The sequence below is a fragment of the Cupressus sempervirens genome, chromosome 7 (genome assembly GCF_028749045.1).
Source record: "Cupressus sempervirens isolate cs-2001-9-10 chromosome 7, ASM2874904v1, whole genome shotgun sequence".
Classification (NCBI taxonomy): domain Eukaryota; kingdom Viridiplantae; phylum Streptophyta; class Pinopsida; order Cupressales; family Cupressaceae; genus Cupressus; species Cupressus sempervirens.
Window position 1 is genome coordinate 882,863,267 of NC_143124.1, and position 23,263 is coordinate 882,886,529.

General features: G+C 30.6%; 1 pseudogene; it reads left to right on the forward strand.

Annotated features, from left to right (window-relative positions):
• Positions 1 to 10,703: 10,703 nt before the first annotated feature.
• LOC149550296 (antimicrobial ginkbilobin-2-like protein) lies at positions 10,704 to 17,539 on the forward strand (annotated as a pseudogene).
• Positions 17,540 to 23,263: the final 5,724 nt, after the last annotated feature.

Genomic DNA, 23,263 nt, shown 5'->3' on the forward strand with positions numbered 1-23,263 from the left:
ATATATTGGTCGTCATTTACCTTTGATTATCAAAATTTATTTATCCTTCTTGACTAAGAGGGAGTGTTAAAATTTTAGTCAATTCAAATGCATTTATCCTTTATATATTTGTGCTTATTTTATATTAGATATAATTTATATATGTAAGCTTCTTATTATTTGAGAGAAATTTATATAATAATTATATTATATGTGTGTGTGTGTATTATATATATAAATTAATATATTAATATATTATGATTAATATCAAGCATCTAATTATTGAATTGACATGTCCCATGAAGGGACATGTATATGAATGTCCTATGCTCAATATAAATGGGAGAGGTAGTTACATTTGAAAAACACATACCCGATATTATGAAAGTGTTAGTACATTTGTAGCGATCTATAATTTTCAACAACAACCAAGTTAGGAGTCTAGATCAATGAGCACAAATTAATTATTTGTATATCCAACCATGTCTTACCAAGATTCATGGAACCATATTCTCATCCATGAACCAAGAATCTACCTCTCAAAGTGTCCAACCTGTTAGCATAAAATAGTCAACCAAAATCTTCCACCATGACTATACTTGGTAATAATGTCTCATCCCTTCTACATAAAGACACAATAGAAAATCATGTGACTAATGGCATAGACATCCCAACTCTAAGCCACCAATATGAATATGCAATAATAACGCAAGATCAATGGGAAAAGGCAACTCATATCCAAGTTATAAATATGACTTGTAAGCATAGACCACTTGCAACATTGCACAACTTGTAGAGGCAACAAGTCATCATATGTGTCCAAATCAAACACCAATAACCAATTCATCATGAGAAAAAAATTTAATATAAGTTGAGTATGCAATGATCTATCAAATATCAAAAACATATAATGTCATAAACGCACAATGTTGTCATAGTCAATACATACCATAAAGAACCTATATCAATACATTACCTAATAAACTATGCCAAACCTACACTAAATCTGAACCTATAAGTAGAGCTATCTAAGAGATTTCTATTGACTATTTGAAGTCCAAAATCTTAGTCTATATGCCTAATTTATTCCCAAATCTATGCTCAAAATAAATGTCATCTAAATTTCATGCTCTTAAAACCTAACAAAATGTCAAAATCATAGAATCAAACCTACACCAACTTGTATTTCTCTAAAGTAATTCTCCAATGACTATAGGAAGCTTGAAATTTGATATCCTGAGTGAAAATTATGGTCATTTTACCAAGACAAACTTTTTCCCATTTTACCTAATATTATTTTTTTGCGAAAAATTCTGACAATATTAAATTTGATGATGAAACTAAAAATGCTTTGCATTTTCTCTCAACATGGCCAAAGTAGGGTAAATTATATATCAAATTTTAGGGTGAGGCCAACCTAGATCCAATGGTGAGATATATTTTTTCCCAGGAGGTCATTTCTATGAGCTCCCCCCAAAAAAACCCTCTTTTAAATTAAACATCCAAAAAACCATTTTGACCAACAATTTTACATGCCCAAAATCTACCAACATCTCATCATAACAATAAATCCAGAACCCTCAGATCTAAAATAAAATCCTACAAAAATCCTATAGATTTCCCTTCCTTTTATTATTTCATGCATTCCCATGGATTCAATCTTGGGTCCCAACAACAGAACCATAGCTTTGATACCACTTGTAAGGATACTTGCAACAAAATATATTGTCATTTCCACATAACCCATACTAGATCTAAAATATACTAAAAATCTTCATCCAAGAGAGCGAGAGAGTAGATAACATACCCACAAAAATGTGAAACAAGATATACCTTGGGGAATCCTCATTGACAGAAAACCTTAGCCTCCAAAAGTATCCATCACAATGTATTATTTAGAAAAAATATCATTGCAATACAACCATTGAAGCCTTAAAATCCATAACCACAACTAAGCAATCCATGTAAACAAGCATTTATGCATACATCACATGCCATACTTCCAACCTTCACAAATTCTTACTTGGCTAATGTGCCTTGCTTTGTCTTGCTCAACTTTCCCTTTCTTGCCTTTTTTTTTTTTTTTCTTTTGCAATTACCATTGTGGTTGCTTTTATAGTATCAAGCTTCCACAAAACCACCAAGTGGTATTACATAAATTATTTTCTACCAAACCCCCTTGATCCACATTTAATATTGAACGTTTTCAATTCTCCTTCCCCACTATTAAATAATTTTATCAAATATTATCACAATTTTACGATACAACACATCAAGAATATTTAATGGGAATCTCTACATGTTGCATGCCCATCTAGGTGCTCCTAGGTACAAAATTACATTATAAAATAAAATAGTATAGTATAAATAAAAGTATGTAGTGTGTGCAACAAACATAATCTCAGCAAAATATATTAATAAAGTCCAATACAATATGTTAAATATATGCTACTATTGAACACACTTGTAAACAAAAAACATCACCAATGATGAAATCCAAAACAAAACAATCGACCCAAATGCAAAATACCAAGTTTTAATGGAAAACCCAATAGGGGAAAAAAATAGGAAAACCACAAAAGGAAGTTCACTACTTCCTACAAGACATAACACTTATAGATTGTGTTAGCTATTTTGGATCACTACCTCTAGCACTCTTCCTTGCAATGTTATTTCCTTTAGCTCACTACCTATGGCATACTTCATAATGATACTCTATAGTTCTTTTATGCCACACACATTTGCAATAGGTTTAATCCCATATATATCCTCCCTAAGAATCAATAGTATTTCTCCTAGTCGAGCAACAAGAAATGTGTGACATGATACACCCAAAAACTATTATGGAGGAAGATAAACAATAATGGTTCAAACCAAAGACTAGAGAAAATCCCATCTTTTATTGTATACATCTCAATAGTAGTTCAATAATTGAAGTATTATAAAAACATATTTTAAATTTTCATAAACATCAAGCTAAATTTCTAATTGGTAGGAAAAAAAATCTTGGATATGTTTAAAACCAAATGGATTAGATAGCTTATAAAGATTCTAGAACCTTAACTAGATTAGGCTTTCTGAGGAAACATATAATTACATTACATTGAACCAAACTTTTTAAGAATCTTATAAAGACATGGTGAATTAAAGCAATCGCAATATAAGTCTTCCAAAAGAATTCTTAGCTCAAATCTATAGAAGAAAATAAATTATATAACAATATTAAATATCACGTTTTCTTTTTTTACATTTTTCTATTATGTTATGCTTTTCTTGTATTTTTGTGTTTTTGTAGAGTTCCTAAATTTACACAGATAATTTTTCAATGAATTACTTAATTAGAGAGAGGACATTAAGCTTAAATTGAGGCTATGTAAAATTGTTAGTATACAAAAGAAGATGTAGAGAAGATAGGAAAAGTGACAAATAAGTGGACATTTGTATAGTTAGTTGAACCATACTAAATTAAGGAAATAATGAATGTGTTAGAAGAATATATAGAGTAATGAATTTTTAAAAAACCTCTTTTAAGGATAGTGAATGACTGAAAATGTAATAAATGCCAGGTTTCACAGAGTGCAAGACCATGCAAAAGTTACCAAATATATATATTTTTAAATGGGGTTTCTAAAACATGTAACTAGATGGATTTAAATCTCTTAGCTCAAATTTTATGTTTGTGTTATGTCTATTGGAATTTCGCAATTTCTACCAATCACTATTAAAAATTTTCAAAAAATTCCAACACTATCACTAACAAACAATTTTTACACAGACTATCAATAGACCAACCACACATTTAATATGAAAACTTCCAACATTGTCCAAACAAACTCTTCTCTTCCATATTATTCACATGTAATTTAAATGCAATAGTTTACATTCTAGAATGTTCTAAATCCTCTATAAAAGGGTACTTGTATTCATCATTTGTCTAAGACATTAAAAATTAGACTTGATTTTGTTGTCAACAAAACATAGTATTTTCTTCTATGTTTTGTTTTATTTTCCTTTTCCTCTTCCCACAACATTGTGGTATCAGAGATAGGCTCAATAAAAGATAAAAAATCATTTTTATTTGTCACAACAAGAAGATCATTGAGAATGTATAGTAGCTATTAATTTGTAGATTAAGGACTAGCCCAATCAAAGAATTACAGATCATTAAATGAAATACAAGATTGTGTATTATTGCTAAAGATATAAATATTATTAGTTGGAAAGAGTCATTGGTTGAATGAGTCAAGAGGGATAAGATTTTTGTCATAGAAGGTGAAAAAATAATCTATATAACTATTCGAGATAATATTTTTTTAAAAAAAACTACTTGACATAATTTGATTGATTGTTTTTGAAGCATTAGATAGCAGTCAAAAAGATGGTGGGTTGGCCCCAGAGTGCAAAATAGGTTGTAGGTTAGCTAGAGGTTACATCATAGTCAACTAACTAATATCCACTTTAAACTTCAAAAAATGCATAATGTCCATAACCGAATTAATAATGCAATTAGTCCTTAAATACATAATATCCATAACAGACTAAGAAATAAACTAGCGCCACTTAAAACATCATTGCTATTAGTCTATTAGTCCTTAAACACTTTGATTGATTTATTATTAGATATAGTTGAAATGGGTTATAATTAACCCCAAGATGAATCCACTTTAATTGGTGATGAAAAAAAAAACATAGAAATTAGATGCTACTTTGAAGTGATAGTGATAGTACTTGAAGAAAATAACTTTAGAGATATGAATAGTAGCAAAGTAGATTGGAAGAGAAAGTAGTTTTCATTGATTGATAAACTACAGTGGAATTGCCTCTATATATAGAGGTCTTTACATATTTCTAGAAATATATTAAGATCTTATTTTCTTCACATGTGGATGGAGATTGATAATATAATGGGACAAAACTTGGGTTTGATTGCATTGCTAGCTAGGAGGTTTAACAAACTGCCATTTAGTTTGGGGACAATTACATTTTAGTTATAACAAGTGACAACATTGAAGTGAGAATATTAATTATTCCAATACACCCCTCAATCTCTATCTCTAGTGCCTTTTCATGTCGGAGAAATTATTATAAGAAAGAAATCAAAGATCAACCTCTATGAGATACAACATGGTTCTAATTTTGAGAAATTTGATAGTAGACAATGCTTTGGTAAATATATTTGTAATTTTATGTTTAGTGCCACAAAAGTGTAGGTCTACCACTTCATTCTCTATTAAGTCACAAACACAAAGATGATGAACTTCAATGTGCTTGGACCTAGCCTGATATAGAAGATTTTTTGCAAGCTTGATGGTGCTTTGATTGTCATAGTATATGGTAGTTGGATGAGTTTATTGATGATGTGAATCTTCAAGTGATCTTCTAAGCCATAGAGATTCTTGAGATTCCTTTGGTGCACCAATATATTTTTCCTCTTCTGATGATAGTGGCACTTTTGATTGCTTCTTGTTGTTCCAAGAAATTGGTATGTATCAAAGATGAAAGATGTATCTTGAAGTTGTTTTTTTATCATCAATATCTCCTACATAATTAGAATATGTGTCACCCACTAGAGTAGATACTCCTCCATATGTGTAATCAACACCAAGCATGAAAGTGCCTTTTATATACCTCAAAATCCTTTTAGGAGCTTTCCAGTGATCAAAATGTGGATTGGTCATGAACCTAGATACAACACCAAATACACATCCAATAGCTAATCTAGTTATGATAAGATATAAAATGCTTCCAACAAGTTCCTTATAAAATTTTCTATCCACCTTATTTTTATTATAATGAGCACTTAATTTTTTAATCCTACTTCACATGGTTTATTAGATGGTTTACAATCACTCATATTAAACTTTTTCAATACATCAATAGCATATTTAGTTTGAGAAAGCATTCAATCCTCAATTCTTCTTTCCAAACTAGCATACCCAATAAATAGTCCATGAATCCTAGATTAGTTATTTCAAAAGTTTTCTTGAGTTGTTTCTTGGTGTCTTGAATACATTGTCTGATCTCCTATAATGATTAGATCATCCACATACAAAATAATAAAATAATTCTATCATTTTTATGCTTTACATACTCATCTAGATCATCTTTTCTTCTTTCAAATCCATCTTATATAAATAATTCATTTATTTTAGAGTACCATGCCCTTAGAGCTTTTTTAAGACCATGTCATGATTTTCTCAATCTACATACTAAATATTCTTCACTATCTTTAACACATTCTGGTGGTTGTTGGATGCAAATTTCTTCTTTTAAATCACCATGTATAGAAATGCACATTTTACATCAATGTGGAAAATTTTAAGGTCTAGAACCTATATGATTGGAAGTAATGAAGGTCATTCATCGCAACTATCCAAGTGTTGTTGGCACATGTGTTCAGTTGGACTGTTGCTTCCTTCATTATGAGAATTAGACCTCTCTCACTATTTTGGACACAAAATTCTAGTAGGGAATTGCAAAAGTGACCAAGGAGATAAACATCCACATTGATGTTGTTGCTAGGGGTGTGGTAGTAGATCTATTAAGTAGGGCCCCGCCAATCTTATCAAATTCACCATGGGATTATTTGATATCATTTCTTCGAATGTGAGCATCTATGCTATAGAAATGTGTTTGAGGGACATGTCCATAAAATACTACACTGCCTACCTTTCAAATGGAATTCAAGAGGTCTTCAACTTGTCTAGCTAGAGAGTTGATGCTCAAGTTTTCATGAATCATAAACATTGATTGACTATGTTTTTCTAATTAAAGACATAGTTACCTTTTTTTAAACTCGTATAAAAGAAATTTAAAAAGACACCAAAATATATTTGAGAACTCTCAAACTTGAGAATGCCATCTGTTTATAAGACTACTTAAATCAAATAAAATGCATTTTTCTCCTTGTGCTAGCAAGATTTTAGCATGCATTTTTTATGCCTCAACTTCCAAGAGTCATAACTTTTGACTCGAAAGTGGGTTTTGGCTCAAATTTCATAGGCAACTGTGTGAGGAGGAGTTATTAAAATTAATTTAACAATAAATCTCAATTTAATTGGTGACAATTTCAATATTTTTTCAGTAGCCTACAATATCATCTTGGCCTCTAAAATTGGCTTTTTATATTTTTTTCCATTTTTTTAAGAAAAATGTTTTTGCAATAAACTGGAAATCATATTCTTTTTGTAGATTATTTGGCAATTCATCTTGCCTTATTTGGGGGCTTTTCTTGGAAAAAAATAGGATCCATACGATGGGTTTTGAAAATTTTCCCAAAAATCTGCCAAATATGGTAATTTTTGAATTTGTAATAAGTATTTGTTTTCTTTCAATGTAGAGGTAGAGTAGAATGGGAAATGTTTAATGAAGAATTTTGCATTCTAAACTTCCATTTTATGTAATTTTTTGAGTTATTGCTTTGAAGGGTTTGGGCTACATCAATTTCATTCAAGTCAATTCCCTCTTTCTAGATGTAGAGGTGAAATTGTTATTCTTTTCCATCTATAGGCTTGCACTTCTTTTCCCTATGATTAGGCATTAGTCTCTTACATAGGATAGATGAAAATGATGAAAGAAAAGGAATTTTGGAATGAATCTAGGCATTTGAGAATATTATTACAATGGGTGCCAAGCCAAACCAAATCCAGAAAGAAGGGAAAGACTATCTAGATATTGTTGTAATGGAAGTATAGCATATCAATAGTCATGGAAAAAAAAAATCTGAAATTTCTCTTCACAGTTGGTAATTTTCCACTTCTAACCCCGACTAACCATTTGTACTTTTTGTTGCAATTGTTGTTTAGTTTAACCATTTAAAAATTATAGGCAATTGAAAGGTCAAAGTTGAAGGAAATGCATAGTATCAAGAAGGAAAAGATGAACTATAAATATCAATTGATGATGTTGCAAGGATTAAAATTGTAGGATCGCTGAATAGATTGAATGACACAAGAATTTCAATGCAATACATGTGTTTGTGTAGAGCTTTCTATACTATAGGTTCATTACAAAGAGTAGTCCTTTCTTCCATCGCTCATACCTACACTTCCCTTTTTCTAGGTGTAGAGTTTTTTTGATATATAGTACTAATTTATAGTTATTTCTAATTTCTTTATTATTTTTATTGCAAATAAAAGTTTGTATATTATTTTTATTGATTTAATATATTTTTTGGAATCAAAATTATTTAGAAAACTTGAAAAATATTATTTATAATTATATTATATATTGATTAAATATTTAAATTTTAAAAAATATTAAATTAAATTGACAATCAATATGTGTACTAAAAAATAAAAGGAAATGCATCAAATCATTAAAAAAACCTATGCCAAAATAATAGGGAAACAAGATGGACCTTTGTGAAAGTATAATGAAATCTTGCATATTATAAGTATAGTATTTTATTTTTTTGAGTGAAAAATATATAGGTATATAATATACAATTGAAATAATAGGTAATAGCTACTGACTATTATTAGTTTAGTAATATAGCATGGTCTTAATAGCTCAAACCTGATAACTTGTACTATCAGAAATACATGCAATCTTATTATACATACATTCAAAGGCAAGAAAATGGATGTTCATTCTAGGTTTATGAGAAAATACAAAACAATAAAAAAATGGTAGTTTTCCACAATTCCTACCTTCACTTTAACCTTCACTATTATATAGTTTCAATTTTGATATAATTTTCATATTTATTGTTAAATAATATTTTATAATTACTAAATATTTAATTTTTTAATATTTTAAAAAATAGCCATCATCTTTTTTACCTTTCAATATATTCCATTGCACTTTATTCACTTAGTTTTTTTTTTAGAAATTTAAATATAAACTCTAAATTATATCATATAGCTTATTTTTATTTTTTAATATTGTACATAAAATAAAATTTACGTTGCAATAAGTAAATTGTTTATGTTACTTTTATAATGCAATATATCAATATTCTTCTATTTGTATTTTACTTTGTCTATTGAATTTTGATTTTCAACATCTCTTACTTTATCTTTAAGTGAAATATTCTATAAGTGGGAATTTCAATAATTGTAATAAAAATATATATATATTAATTTTATACCTTAAATTTCTTTCTAGGAAAAAGAAAATTTAAACCATTAGGGAAAAAGATCAAAATTTTGGTCAATATATTTTTCCAAATTTTAAAATAAAACAACTACCACGTAGTGGCTTGTATTTGTCGTAGATTATAATAATTTTAATTGATTAGAATAATAAAGTTTTAAAAATGATAATATCAAATATAAGTTTATTAATAATTGATTAGTATTTGATATATATTTTAGATGAAATTTTTTAATTAAAAATCTAAATTTCAATTTACAGAAATTAAAAAATTGTAAAAAAAAAATTTTCAATTTATTACATAAATGCAATTATACTATTATAACTTTTTTTTTTTTTGCAAAAAGAGGGGTAAAAATTTATTAAGACAGAAAGGAATACAACAAGGAGAGCTCAACAAGGAGCTCGATCCTGAGCAACAAGATCATCAAATTCTTGCACCATCTCAAAGGACAGTTGCCCCCTATCTCTAATATTCCAACTCGGATCATGACTAGAAGCCCATTTGGCTAAACAATCAGTAGGTCTATTCCATTCTCGCAGAATATACTTGAACCTAATGAACTGAAAAGAGGAAGAGAAGAAAAGAATCTGCTTAACAACAGTGGCCAGCTGCCAACTAACATCCTCAAGCTCTTGCGAAGAAAGCATGTTCACCACCACCTGGGAATTAGACTCACAAATAATCTTACTCCATCCCCACAAGAAACACTGTTCCACAGCATATGAAATAGCCTGAGCTTCCATGAGATTGTTAGTATAATCACCCTTATGAATTGAGAAGAAACTATTATAACTTATAACTTAATTATATACACTAATATTTTATTTTACTATAACCTTTTCGAAATGTTATATTTTAATATATACATTAGTTAATAGTGATCTTTACAAAATAAAGTATTTAAAATTTAATATAATCAAATACTAAGTGAGAGGTGATAAAATTAATATTTACAGACTCAAAACTATTTATATCCATACAATTTTTTTAAAGTGAATGCTAAAATTTTGGGTAATGCTTCCAAAAAATTCACTACTATATGACCCCAACTACAAGAGCCAATCAAGTTTAAATAAAATATTTTTAAAAAATTTAGATACTAAAAATCTCATATATAAACATTGTGAAAATCAAAACTTAAAATCAAGAGGAAAAATAGCTAGATCTAACTGTTTGAGATATAAAAAATAATCACTAGATATGTAGAAGTTATTACAATAGTATCAGCCTAAGACAAATACAAGAAAGTAGGAAATGGTGTTGTTGATTGGGTCTTCCAGTCGAAATAATTTACCCATCTTGATGGACAAATTCGAAATCTTGCACGGCATGGACGATTTCAGCTTTTGAAAGTTAATGTTTCCAGGGCCATTATTTTTAAGTTGACGGGGGCTCGCGGCCGGCCTCATGCTCAAACTATATGCAACAATGATAAAATATATGCAACAAGTTTGAATTGGGCATACCAAGATTTTATGGGTTTAAAATATATGCAATGACCAAGTCAGTTGTTGCCTGGTCACGCTCATACTCCCCCACTCCTTTCCCATCTATTTATAAGCTGAATTGCTCCTTGTGTTCAACCATGACATTTGCTTCTCTTCTGTAATAATAATCTCCCGAAATGTATTTCTCAGCGATTGCATAGAAACGAATTATGCCGCTATATCTAGCGACTCTACTCCTATTCTCTGATGTGATTGTGGAGTCCTTGGAGGAGGGGGGCGAGATATATGCAGCATGTAACGTGGCTAAGTACTCCAACGGCTCCCAGTTTGATAGCAACCTGCAGGAGCTCTTTAAAACTTTGACGGAGAACGCAACATATAATGTCGGCTTCGGCACTTTCGTTAGTGGGTAGAAGGGGTTGAACCAGCTGTCTGGGTGACTGCAGTGCAGAGGAGATTTGTCTCCCGTTGACTGCCAAACGTTCTCAGCGAGGGTAGTCAAGGTCGTCCATCGTGACTGCCCAAATGCCATTGGTGCACGTGTCCAGCTGGGGCACTGCTTCCTTCGCTACGAAAATTATAACTTCCTCTCAGATTTAGATGTAATGCCCCGCCAAGGGATCCAATGAATTTTACTAAGTTTTTCAAACAATTTTTTTTTAAAACATGAAAGATAAAACCATTCATAACATTTGCGAAAGCAATAGCAACAATTCAAATAAAAATAAACATAACATATATATACATAACAGACTACATTCTTTGAAGATCTCTTAACGTTGTATCACATCTAAATTAACTATTCATGTAACATCTCATCCTCATGAAATAACAATGATACATCCAATGTACTTAAACAATATACAAGTTTCCTTTTGTAATTATATTTTAGTTTAGCTCAATCATCCACTGTACATATCACACAGTATGAAAAGCTTAAAAGAATAAACATTCAAGTAAATAAAGTACATCATCATCATCTAATATTAATCTATAATGCAATAACATAAATGAAACCACATATCATACATGATATATCATCACATTCAAAGATATAAACATCCATCACAAAAGATAACCATATATCACAAACATAAATAACTAAGTGCACGGTTCCTCCCAATCGTAAATAGCATCATTAGACCATTGTGGATCCTAGCCATCCCTCCGTGCGTAACATTCCAAAGCACCAAAGAGATCATTGGTATTAACATAGTAGGAATGTCACTCCTAAAACATCCTACTAACATGCAAAGTAAAGCATAATAAATCATCAACTAACATATGCAAAGCATCAATGTAAGAAACATACCAGTAAATACATCCATTATAAGGTATATTATTTAGCATAATGCTCCAAGAACATAATGAAGAATAAATATCAACCAAGGATACTCTAGCCACGGTGTCTCCGACGGATCTCAAATGATAAGAGTGGAAAATACACTACCACCCGACCGCGTGGAACCTAAGTGGTCTACTCCCACCATGCTAAGGAGATAATCTCAAGTCCCAAACAGGATATCAATTCATGAAGCACAAAAAGTTCAGGAATCCTAAAAGTATACTAACTGAAAGGTTCCATCACACAAAATCGACATCTAATTTCCAGAGGCACACAATGACATGTAGGAAACCTACTCTGCAATCGGGAAAGTGTAATCGCAATTATCACGTACAAGTTACCCTGACAGTTAGCTAAACTCCACGGGTCCATACTGATCTCATGCGGCCACTAGTATCCTCTCATACTAACAAGGCATACTACGAAATGCATGGTCGCAACCATGCGTTCTCACTACTCCCATCCTAGCCTGTACAAGCGCTCAAGGCATTGACGAGAACCAAAACAATTATCTTTTTAGGTTCATTTAATCCCCATTTAGTGTGTAAATGTTATCACTTATTAACCAAACTTACAGTGAGTTACCTTGGTAGCCACTTAGGGCCCCGACCCCCATTGCAAGCCACTTCCCGACACTACAAGTAGATTACCTACCTTAAGCTCATGGAATCATAAATCTAAAAATCATAAAAAATAATCCATAATAAAATTATCAAATATTCATAAAAGCATCAAATATCCATAATAATAATCATCAAATCTCCAAGATAAGAATCATAAAATCTCCATGAGCATCTGAAAAAACATCCATAGAAAATCATGACCACAACAGTTCTCTACAGGCAACTGAAGGCATCACTGATAATCATAAGTATCAATTGGTTCTCAATAACCAAAATATATCTCAAGATAAATGGTTCTCAATAAGAAACCTAGAATATCTCAAAATCATATTGATCGAAGACTCCAAAATGGTTGAGTCAAACATGTCACAACATGAAATCATCAAGAAATAAATCTATATTTTAGTCCCATCATGGCGACTAGAAAATAATCCAAGGATAACTGATCGATGACTCAAAAATGATTAGCTCAAGCATCTTAGATATATATACATCTCAGCTTCACACATGAAGGCTGAAGAACAAATATAAACATTTCATAGAGCATACGATCACATAACCATGGTTGGGCTTATAAAGATCAAGACCAAATAAGATCAACATGCCATCACATCTCATAACCCCCGAGCCTCTGGTAACAACCTAGGACTGGTCAACACTAGTCAACCCAAAACCCAAAACAAGAAGCATATAGAATACACGATGTAGACACATATTTTGGTTTACTAAATTCACATAGTTGAAAAATGTGTAGGGGTTTCCAATTTTCTATTTGCAAGTATATTTCAAGTGTCTTAAGTTCATCATTTGACCTACAAGTCAACCCAATTGTTCCCTGATAGCATTATTCTTCTATTATTCAAAATAAATTTCTAAGAATAATTCAAGGATTAATATTCACTAAACTGATCATCATTGACCTTTAATTGAATTGCTTTCTTTATTTAACTAAGATCCATATTTTAATTGATTAACTTTTCTTTAATGTTACTTCTACATTTCAACATAATCAAAGGATCATTATTCATTCATAAAAGAACCAATTATCAATCTTCGATTAAGAAGATTATAACTTAATTAAAATGATCAATTAACATCGATTCACAATCTTTGACCTTTTATTATTCTAATAATTCTCAATTATATATTACTAAGTCTTCACCATTAAAATATCTAAAGTCATTATTCAAGTCATCAGATTAAGACCTATCAACTTGATATCAATACTTTTAAAATCTCATTAAAAGAATTATATCAATTAAATCTCTATTACATAACTTAATTATTAATTAAATCTAATTAAATCTCATTAATTGATTTAATTAATAATTGCATAACCATAGCAACGTTTCAATTAATATTAGTTGACTAATAACTAACTAGAATTATGTAAAATAAAAGTCAACTATAATTCAATACTCAAATGTTCATATTAATAATTCAATAATAATAACTTGTCAATATTTATTAGCAAGCTATATTGAGAATAAATCTATAATGACCTCATTCGTCTTCTTTCAAAGAATACCAACATTTCCTTGACAAATTCGTATTATCATTAATCTTTTCAAATAAGACTCTATCGCACAATTTAATTATTAATATCATAGGTATAATATCAACTCAATGAATATCAATTGATTAAAAATCAATTATAATCCAACTCCAAAAATTATTATCTTTTACCAAACTTCAATCAATAAATAATCTCCACTAGATTAACTCTAATCAAATTTGTTGATATCTATTTAAACCATTATTTATTAATAGTTTGCTAGTCCTTACAAACATTAATAAATAATAAACTCCTCAAACTATACATACTCGATCTATAGAATCCTTCCATAAACTCATTAGTTAATATTTGACTAACTCTTAACTCCATTAAGGTATTCAAACGTATTAACCAATAACATAATAATTCAATCTTAATCCAATATCATTCAGAATTTATAAATTATCATCTTACAATTATTTAATCAATATTAAAATCAACCATTAGACTCCATTTTCTAATTGTTCTAATAATATTTTGTCTATATAAACATTGTTTGAAAGAGATCCTTATCACAAACCAATAAGACTCATTGTAGATTTTAACATGAATAATCTTCAAATTCTTAACATTATCATCTTCATTAAACAACTCTAAAATTGTTTAATATATATTAAATAGTATTCAATATACATTATAAAAAGTCCGCTATATAAACCATATTAAAATCTCTTTTCTTTTAATTTTCTCTCATTTAAAAATCCATTTACTTAGATTGACTAATAATTAATTACACTTTTTCTACTATTAACTAATCTTAATTAAATTTGATTTAATTAGATTAGATAATAAACCATATAAAACTAATGCATTTTAATAAGATTCTAATAAAGAAAGATTTCAATAATATCTTTAATTCATTCCATGCTTTGATATATATTATTTTTATGAAGTTTAAGCATAAAGAACTCTTGGTTATGAGAAATAGAGAAATATCTGTTTTTGAATAAAATAGTCTTAGTACAATGGTCATATCTCCCTAATGAACTGTTGGATTGGGCTGAAATTGAAATATGTTGGAGAGGGCCAAGTTGCGCCACTTCTAACTGGAGTGATCGAATAAATTCGATCCTGATAAAAAGTTACGAATGACTGAGTTCGGGTCTATCCAAAGGGCAGCGACAAGACAATTTGTGATGAATTAAGAATTTCCTCTTAAAATAATTGTTCTCTAAATTTACCCATTCATCCATCTAATAGGTTTGTCCATTCACATCTGAAAATATAATTTTGATAGAAAGATTACATCTAATCGTTCGAATTTTCAACTTAGAATTTTTATTTTAATTTCAGATCTTGTCTATCTAATTTCACAATATAAATTCGAACCCAAACCCGATTAAGATCTAATTATTTCTCCTTAATTGGATCTAGGATTTTTATATTATTTTTTTCTCATCCAAATAAAATATTTAGATTCCAATTTCAAATACAGAGAGTATTCAGACACATAAAACAGATATGATGAAGACAGGAAGAGAAAGAGTGCAAAGGGAATATGAGAATATCACGAGTGCACCTAGACACTGATGCTAATTTACCATGCCTCAGAAGTCCATAGAAAATCCCTTCCTTCTCCATCATTCACAATTCTTTCAAGAATCCAAGCCGATCGAATCCTCCAAGTGATTAGAGGTGCTAGAAAGAGCATAGAAGCAAGTAGAAAATATATGAGCATACGAATCTTCTCCCATGCATGTAAGCTTTGAAGCTTCTATTTTAGCTTGTAGCTTGTGGCTTCCATTAAGCTTGTAGCTTCCATTAAACTTGTAGCTTCCATTAAGCTTTTCATTTAAGCTTCTATGAATACCTGAATATCAAGAGCTCTCAAGAAACCTTTGGACTTCTTCTTGAAACCGCTGAAAGGTGTCACTAACTAAGCATGGATCTTTTCCAATTCTTTTTGATGAGTCATAGAATTGTAGACACCTTGTGCTTAATTGATGCACTAACCCCCGTATTGTTGACACATGTTAATTCCCATGCAAGCTTGTAACTCCAATTTGCTTTACTCTTTCTAATTTAATTTTATTTATTTATTAAGTCTCATGCAATAACTTTAATATCTCCACTTTTCAATCTTAATATATTTATATTTTAATCATATGAAATTTTATTTTCCAAAACTTTATTGCTAAAATATTTATTAGCTTTAATAATATTATTATTTAGTCATTTATTTAAAAATGAGCTCCAAATATATTATTATTAAAATAAATATTGTCACATTCCAAATTTAATATTATAACTTTTATCTTCCAATTTAATTATTTTATTTTCAAATTTAATTATTTTATTTAATTAATTTTCCAATTAATTAAATAAAATAAATATTAAAATATCATATTAATTTTCTATTAAATTAAACCATTAATTAAATCTTTTAATTAGGCTTAATTAATAGAAAATACTCCAAAGACTCACGAAAGTAAAAATACAAAAATCCCATCATAGCCAAAATACATACAAAATCAAACCAAGGGTTTAAATCACGAATTACGTCATCCAACGTATTCTGAGGGTACTCAACTCAGATATTTGTCCTAATTTTTCAATTAGAACAAATGGCTTAAAGGGTTGGGATTTGGACTTGAGAATTTATCTCCCCTCTCTTATCATTGAGATAATGTGATAGGGTATGCTCATCTTGGCAATTCAGGGAAGTCGATACCCGATACCTGTAACCTACATAAAAACTATGCATATACAAACACAATATATACTAAACTAAATAGACAATGGTAGGAAGTGGTGCATCGTGTAGATCCCGACTAGCAGGTGACTGCGACTCCCTTCCTTAAACACATCAGACACGCCATACAAAAGCAAACACGCAAAGCAAACACGCACACCATACACATGCAAGTATGGGGTAAGTATCCATAAGAAAGCACATATGATAATAAATCATCTTACTAATCATCATTAATAATTTAAAGCAATGTAATAATCATCATCAATAATTGTGAACACTAAAAATAATCATCATACATACATGAAATGTAGAGTCTAAGTAATCTCATCACATAATAAACTGAATCCATAGCACAATATCTGATAATATCAAAAGAATGATGCTAACCAACAACATAAAACTAGTTCTAAAAGAGTTTAGCAACGATAACAAAATGTGAACTAGGGGCAGGCACTACATTAGATATTGCCTGCTGGTACGATCTAGTCAACATCAACGAGAATAGGGACATCCACTTTGATGCTGCTGTTAGGGATCTGTTGGCAGATCTGTCGAGCAGGGTCCCTGCAAGTCCTATCAAGTTCGACATGGGGTCGTTTGTTGTTGTTTCTTCCACTTCGAATGTGAGCATCTACGCCATGGAGATGTGCTGGCGAGACATGTCCATGAAAGACTGTGCCACCTGCCTTTCCAAGGGATATAAAGAGGTCTTCCACTTGTCTAGCCAGAGAGTTGGTGCCCAGGTTTTCATGGGCAGCTGCACCCTACGCTATGAAATCTATCCCTTCGCCTAGCACTATTAGATTCTTTAAGTCTCATTCAATTTGTTTCTTTTAATTGAGGTGATTCATCATACAAATAATGACAGGCATACCTTCCTAATAATTCAATTGTAATAAAGATTGTTCCATGGCTTTCACAATTCTTTACAGATGAATTGAGTTGAAATGTGGTAAGACTCTTTTGATTTAAAGATTGCAATCATTTCATCATATTCGTGAACTATACTTTGAGTTTTGTTAGATATTAGATTATTGTACGCAAAGCAATCGTAATGATAATCTATCATCGTCGATAGGTACTATATTAATTTAAGACCTCTGTAACAACCATATTGATTTATTGCATAATAGATGCCCAGTTCTAAATTTGATTTGTTATTTTAGTGTTTGGAAATGGAAATGACTGATCATTTGGCTTGTATCTCTAATCCAACATTGCTTGGACAGGATTTGAGTAAGAATCAAGGATTTGGTAATTCAAAACATTTGCACTGATAAGAAAGGTAGCTATTTTTTAAATTAGAGATTAGAAAAACTTTCGATATATCATTACCTATGTCTAATCTGAGTTTCTAGATTTGTTTACTAGAAATTGAGTATATGAATAGTTTTTGATAAATCATTCAAATCAATGATGTTTTTCTAAATCGTGCAAAGTTAAATTTCACAGTACATGTGTTAATTTTATATTTGACATAATTTAAAAGTTATGAAAGTATTTGTAATATTATTTAAAAAATATACGCAAATAAATTAAAGTTTAAAAAATTTAAAATGCTATTTCAAATCAAAATTAAATGAAATAATATAATAAACTATGAAAGATTGGAAGAATGAGAAGAAAAAAATAAAGCTATAGAATTGAAGAATATTTTGATTGTTTCATACATATTTAATGTATTATTATTTTCTTACATTCTATTGATTTAGAAGATTAAAATGAAATTAATTCTTAAAGGAAAAATAAAGTTAGTCTACATGAATTTTTAATATATATTTTTTGTTCTCAACATGATGATCCAACAAAGACAATGAGAAGAAGTTTTATATAAGATCATAATGCAACCCAAATCACCAATTTGCCATGCAAAAATGCAATCTTCAATATGGTCAACCATGGCAAAAGGAAAACACAAATAAAGGAGTCAAATTTGAAAGAAAATGAAAGGGAAATCAAATCAATGAACCGACTCACTAAGGACAGGAACTCATACAAGACAGTTGTTAATTTCCAACCAAATAGAGTCAAACCTACCCATTAAAGTAGGCCAAATGAACAATGAAAGATCATATTTCTCCCTATGGTTGAATGCACACATGCAAGGGTTGATGCAATTAATTTAATCCAAAAAGCCTCTATCCACAACAATTGGAGCATAAGGCATTCAAAATATAATAAGAAAATTGTCTACATGGTTTGCAACATAAGGGATAATTAGCAGGGTTTCTAGATATGAATCTAGAATAAATACTCTATGTGCTTATATAACATCATTCCCATGGAAATGGTAATTGGTGCACAACAACAAGGAGAGAACAATAGGAGAGAAAAAAATTATTGAGAAAGATTTAACAATGATGAGAAATAAGGATTGTAGTTTAGATAAGAAGATAGAGATTGGAGGAATAAAAGCTTTAGTTATCCACAAATATATCAAATAGTCATGATTTATACATTCTGGGAATATTATTTTAGAAAGAAAAAAAATGTATCCTCTGGAAAGAAAGAAAAATAAGAAAATTGAGATTTAAGATGTGAGGGAAGAGACTCGTAACTCAACATGAGGATTTTAATCATATAGTCCTCTACATCTGCCTCAACATTTTTCAATTTCCTTAGCTTTGACTTTCAATCCTCTAAGTCGAGAGATACCGTCACGGATGCAACAACTATTTTAATAGCAAATGACAACCTCACTCATTTTTCTACAATATGATGAGCCAAACTCTTTAGGTACTTATGTGCCCTATGTCCCTCACTATTAGGAAAGGAAAAGAGGCAAAATATATTTGAATTTTTTTCCTCCCATAGTAGTTACATCTGATAAACATAAAGATTTCTCATGTGTTTAGAAGTAAATTTATCTCTAGTGGTAACCATAATTTTACAATGGGTGTTCATGCTAGTGGGAAGATGAAGCAAATTACCTTCTACATTCATCCTCCACACATCATCTAGATGAATCAAATTTTTCTTAGCTTCTAAATAGCCATGTGTCAAATCAGCTACTAGCACAACACTTATAATACCCTTATTTTCAAATTAATCTACTTGGCTATGTCACGTTGCAAGGTTAAGAGAGAACAAGTCTTTGAGACAAAGATCAAGGCATAATACCCTTGTTTAATCTCATCACAGACATCATATAGATGATTTTTTTTCATAAGATACCGCCCTCTAGTTGTAAGATATATTAAACCTTTGTTAGTATCTTTCTTGAGTGCATCAAAGAAATATGGTCTTGTAGAATTTAAGTCTGACCAAACAATGACATACACAAGTGTTCAATGCATGCAAGGAGATTTTATATGTGATGGAATATAGAATTGTAAAGGTATAAATCAAAGTCTTTTTTGGTATGTGGGGATATGCTTCTATGATGCTTGAGCCTTGATGCAAGATCAAAGTGTAAGGAAACTCAAGTGCAGAAATAACTTCCTACACTAATCCATTAAGGAAAGTATTGTGCAAATTCTATTTAAATCCTTATAGTTTTAGTTTTGATAATTTGTAAACAATAATATTGGAGTCAAAGTTCATGAATATAGAAAATAGATAGAGAAATATAATACATAAACACAAGATATGTTGGTGGGGAAAAACCTTTCGATAAAACAACCCCACCCCTCCAAAACCTACACAATGTATTATCTTCAACACAAAGGTTACAACACACTTGCAGTGCAAGTTCTTTTAGGACACAAAAGACTAATTTAGTAGCAACCAAAAGTACACTTTTTTTCACTCTCCTATCTACAACCCTAAAAATGCTTATATAACATGCTTTTCAATTTTAGGGTAACTTCAAAAGAACAACCATATTAGGGTTTTACCATTCTCCAAAAAATTAGGAAAAAAAATTCAGTGATGCCTTGAACCCTACATGATAGATGGAGACTCAAGTGTACACTACTTGTTGATCAATTTCCACATGTCTTCTCGTCTTCACCCATCATCAAATCTTCCAAAGATAACTCTTACACATCATAAGAATCTGTCATAACTATTTCAGTCATGATCTCCTTACATGCAATTCAAGATGTCGACACATGCAAGTTGAGTGACACATCAACATGCCAACTAGACATGTACAGTCACACTTAATTACATTATTTGCAAAAAATAAATTTACAAAAAAAATAACATGAATAGGAATTATCAAGGTTGAGACACATTATTCTTGACATTCTCCCACTTGTTAAACACCCTATAGGAGCAATAGGAACTAATCTCTATAGGTCGAGAGGCCCATAGACTCCAAACATCATCTAAACTTATCTGTACTCACTAGTTTCATCAATGCATCTGCAACATTATATATAGTATCTATGTTCTCCAAATTTACCTTTCCATCTTCCACCATATCTCTCATAAAGTGAAACTGCACATCAATATGCTTTGTTCTGGCATGGAAAGTTCAATTCTTTGCAAGGAAAATAACACTCTAACTATCAAAAAAAATAGTAATCTATCCTGCATCAACACCAATTTCAGAACACAATCTCCTAAGCCAAATGGCTTCCTTACAATCATGAGTAGCAGCCATGTACTTAGCTTCTGTAGTGGACAAAGTAACCATAGGTTGTCACTTACTCATCCAACTGATGGCACCACCAAACATAGTGACCACATAAGCACTAGTGAATCTCTTACTGTCAATATCATCTGCCCAATCTAAATCCACAAACCCACAAATACAAATTGAATGCAAAGCTCCAAAAGAGCTACCATGATAACAAATGGAGAAATCTAATGTAACCCTCAAATATCTGAATACTCACTTAACTACATCTCAATGTACCCATCTATGATTAGCCATAAACCGGCTTAGAACTCCCACTACTTGGGCAATGTTTGATCTAGTATAGACCATAGCATACATAAGACTGTCAACTACACTAGCATAAGGTACTCTACTCATGTCCTCCACCTCACTAGGAGATTTTGGACAATCATTTACAAATAGAGAGAGAGAGAGAGAGAGAGAGAGAGAGAGAGAGAGAGAGAGAGAGATTTATATGTGTGCATGTTGGTGTGTGTGTGTGTGTGTGTGTGTGTGTGTGTGTGTGTAAATAATCTACACATATAAAGGTTTGTGTGTGTGTGTGTGTGTACACACACACACACACACACACACACACACACACACTTATTTATTCCTATACACACTCATACTGTGTATATTTATATATTTTTTAGATTCTTTATTTTTTTACTTTTTTTTTTTTCCCCTCATTTGTTTTTTCTTGCCCTTAGTTTAGAATTATCTCTTTCCCTCTCGCTTGATAGGTCATTATCCTCTCTATTGTCTAATTTCCTACTTTTTTCATTTTCCTTCCTTGTTTGATTCTTGGCCTTTATTTCGCTTTTATTTAGTTTTAGGATTTCTATATCATATAAATACATATATATACACATTTATTTTTATATTTAAGTTATTTTCCATTCATTTATTTATGATTCTATTGACTACTAGCTTGTATTTTTAATTTGTTCTTATTGTAAGTCGTGTCACCCCAATTTTATGTGGCTCATCCATCCACCCATCCTTACTTTTTTATCTACTAACTAATGAAATTTGAAATATAAAAATAGTACATAGCTATATTAAGAAATAAACACTGAATAGAGAAGCATATTTTATTCACTAAACTGATTGCTTCCAAACGTATGCAATGGTCTCTATATATAGAGAGCCTATGATATAAGGGCATTAATAAAAGATGTTTCTAGAGGAAGATGTGGATAATGTTGTATGACCTAGTATCAAGTAGGTCATTTCTATCTATTGCCAATTTTGTAGGAAATGTGTTGCACGACAGGCAGTTCAACATAGATATGATTTTTGACTAGTTCTAATAAGTTATAATAGCACGGGCATAGTTGATGACTATATCTATCATCCTCACTTAATTTCTACCACTAATGATAATGTGTGGGAGAAATTACAATAAATTTTTTAGATAGGATAGGTCCCGGCACTGAGCCTTCTTAGGTACCCATTTACAACATTAAAAAAGAGAGGGGAACATTATATGACTATTCCCCCCTTAATGTTCACCTCAATCATGCCTAGAACGCCGCAAAGTTTTAGAAATTTGGCCTCAAGCATACTCTTAGTAAATATGTCTGCTGCTTGGTCTTCACTTGGACAAAATTGAAGATTAACAAAATTTGCTTGAACAAGATCCTGAATATAGTGAACATCAATCTCAATGTGTTTTGTTTTAGCTTAAAAAATAGGATTATTTGCAACTTGGATAGCACTTTGATTATCACAATACAAAGTAGTAGTTGAACTCTATGCAAAACCAAGCTCAAATAAAAGGTTGTGAATCCTAACTACTTCCTTTCTAGCTTCTTTTGTTGCTCTATATTCTCCTTCACATGAGGACAATGATGTAGTAGTTTGTTTCTTCCTACTCCATGTAATTGGACCTAACCCAAGCTAAAAAATATAACCGCCAATAGTTTTCTTATCATCTATATCACCTCCCCAGTCTGAATTTGTAAAG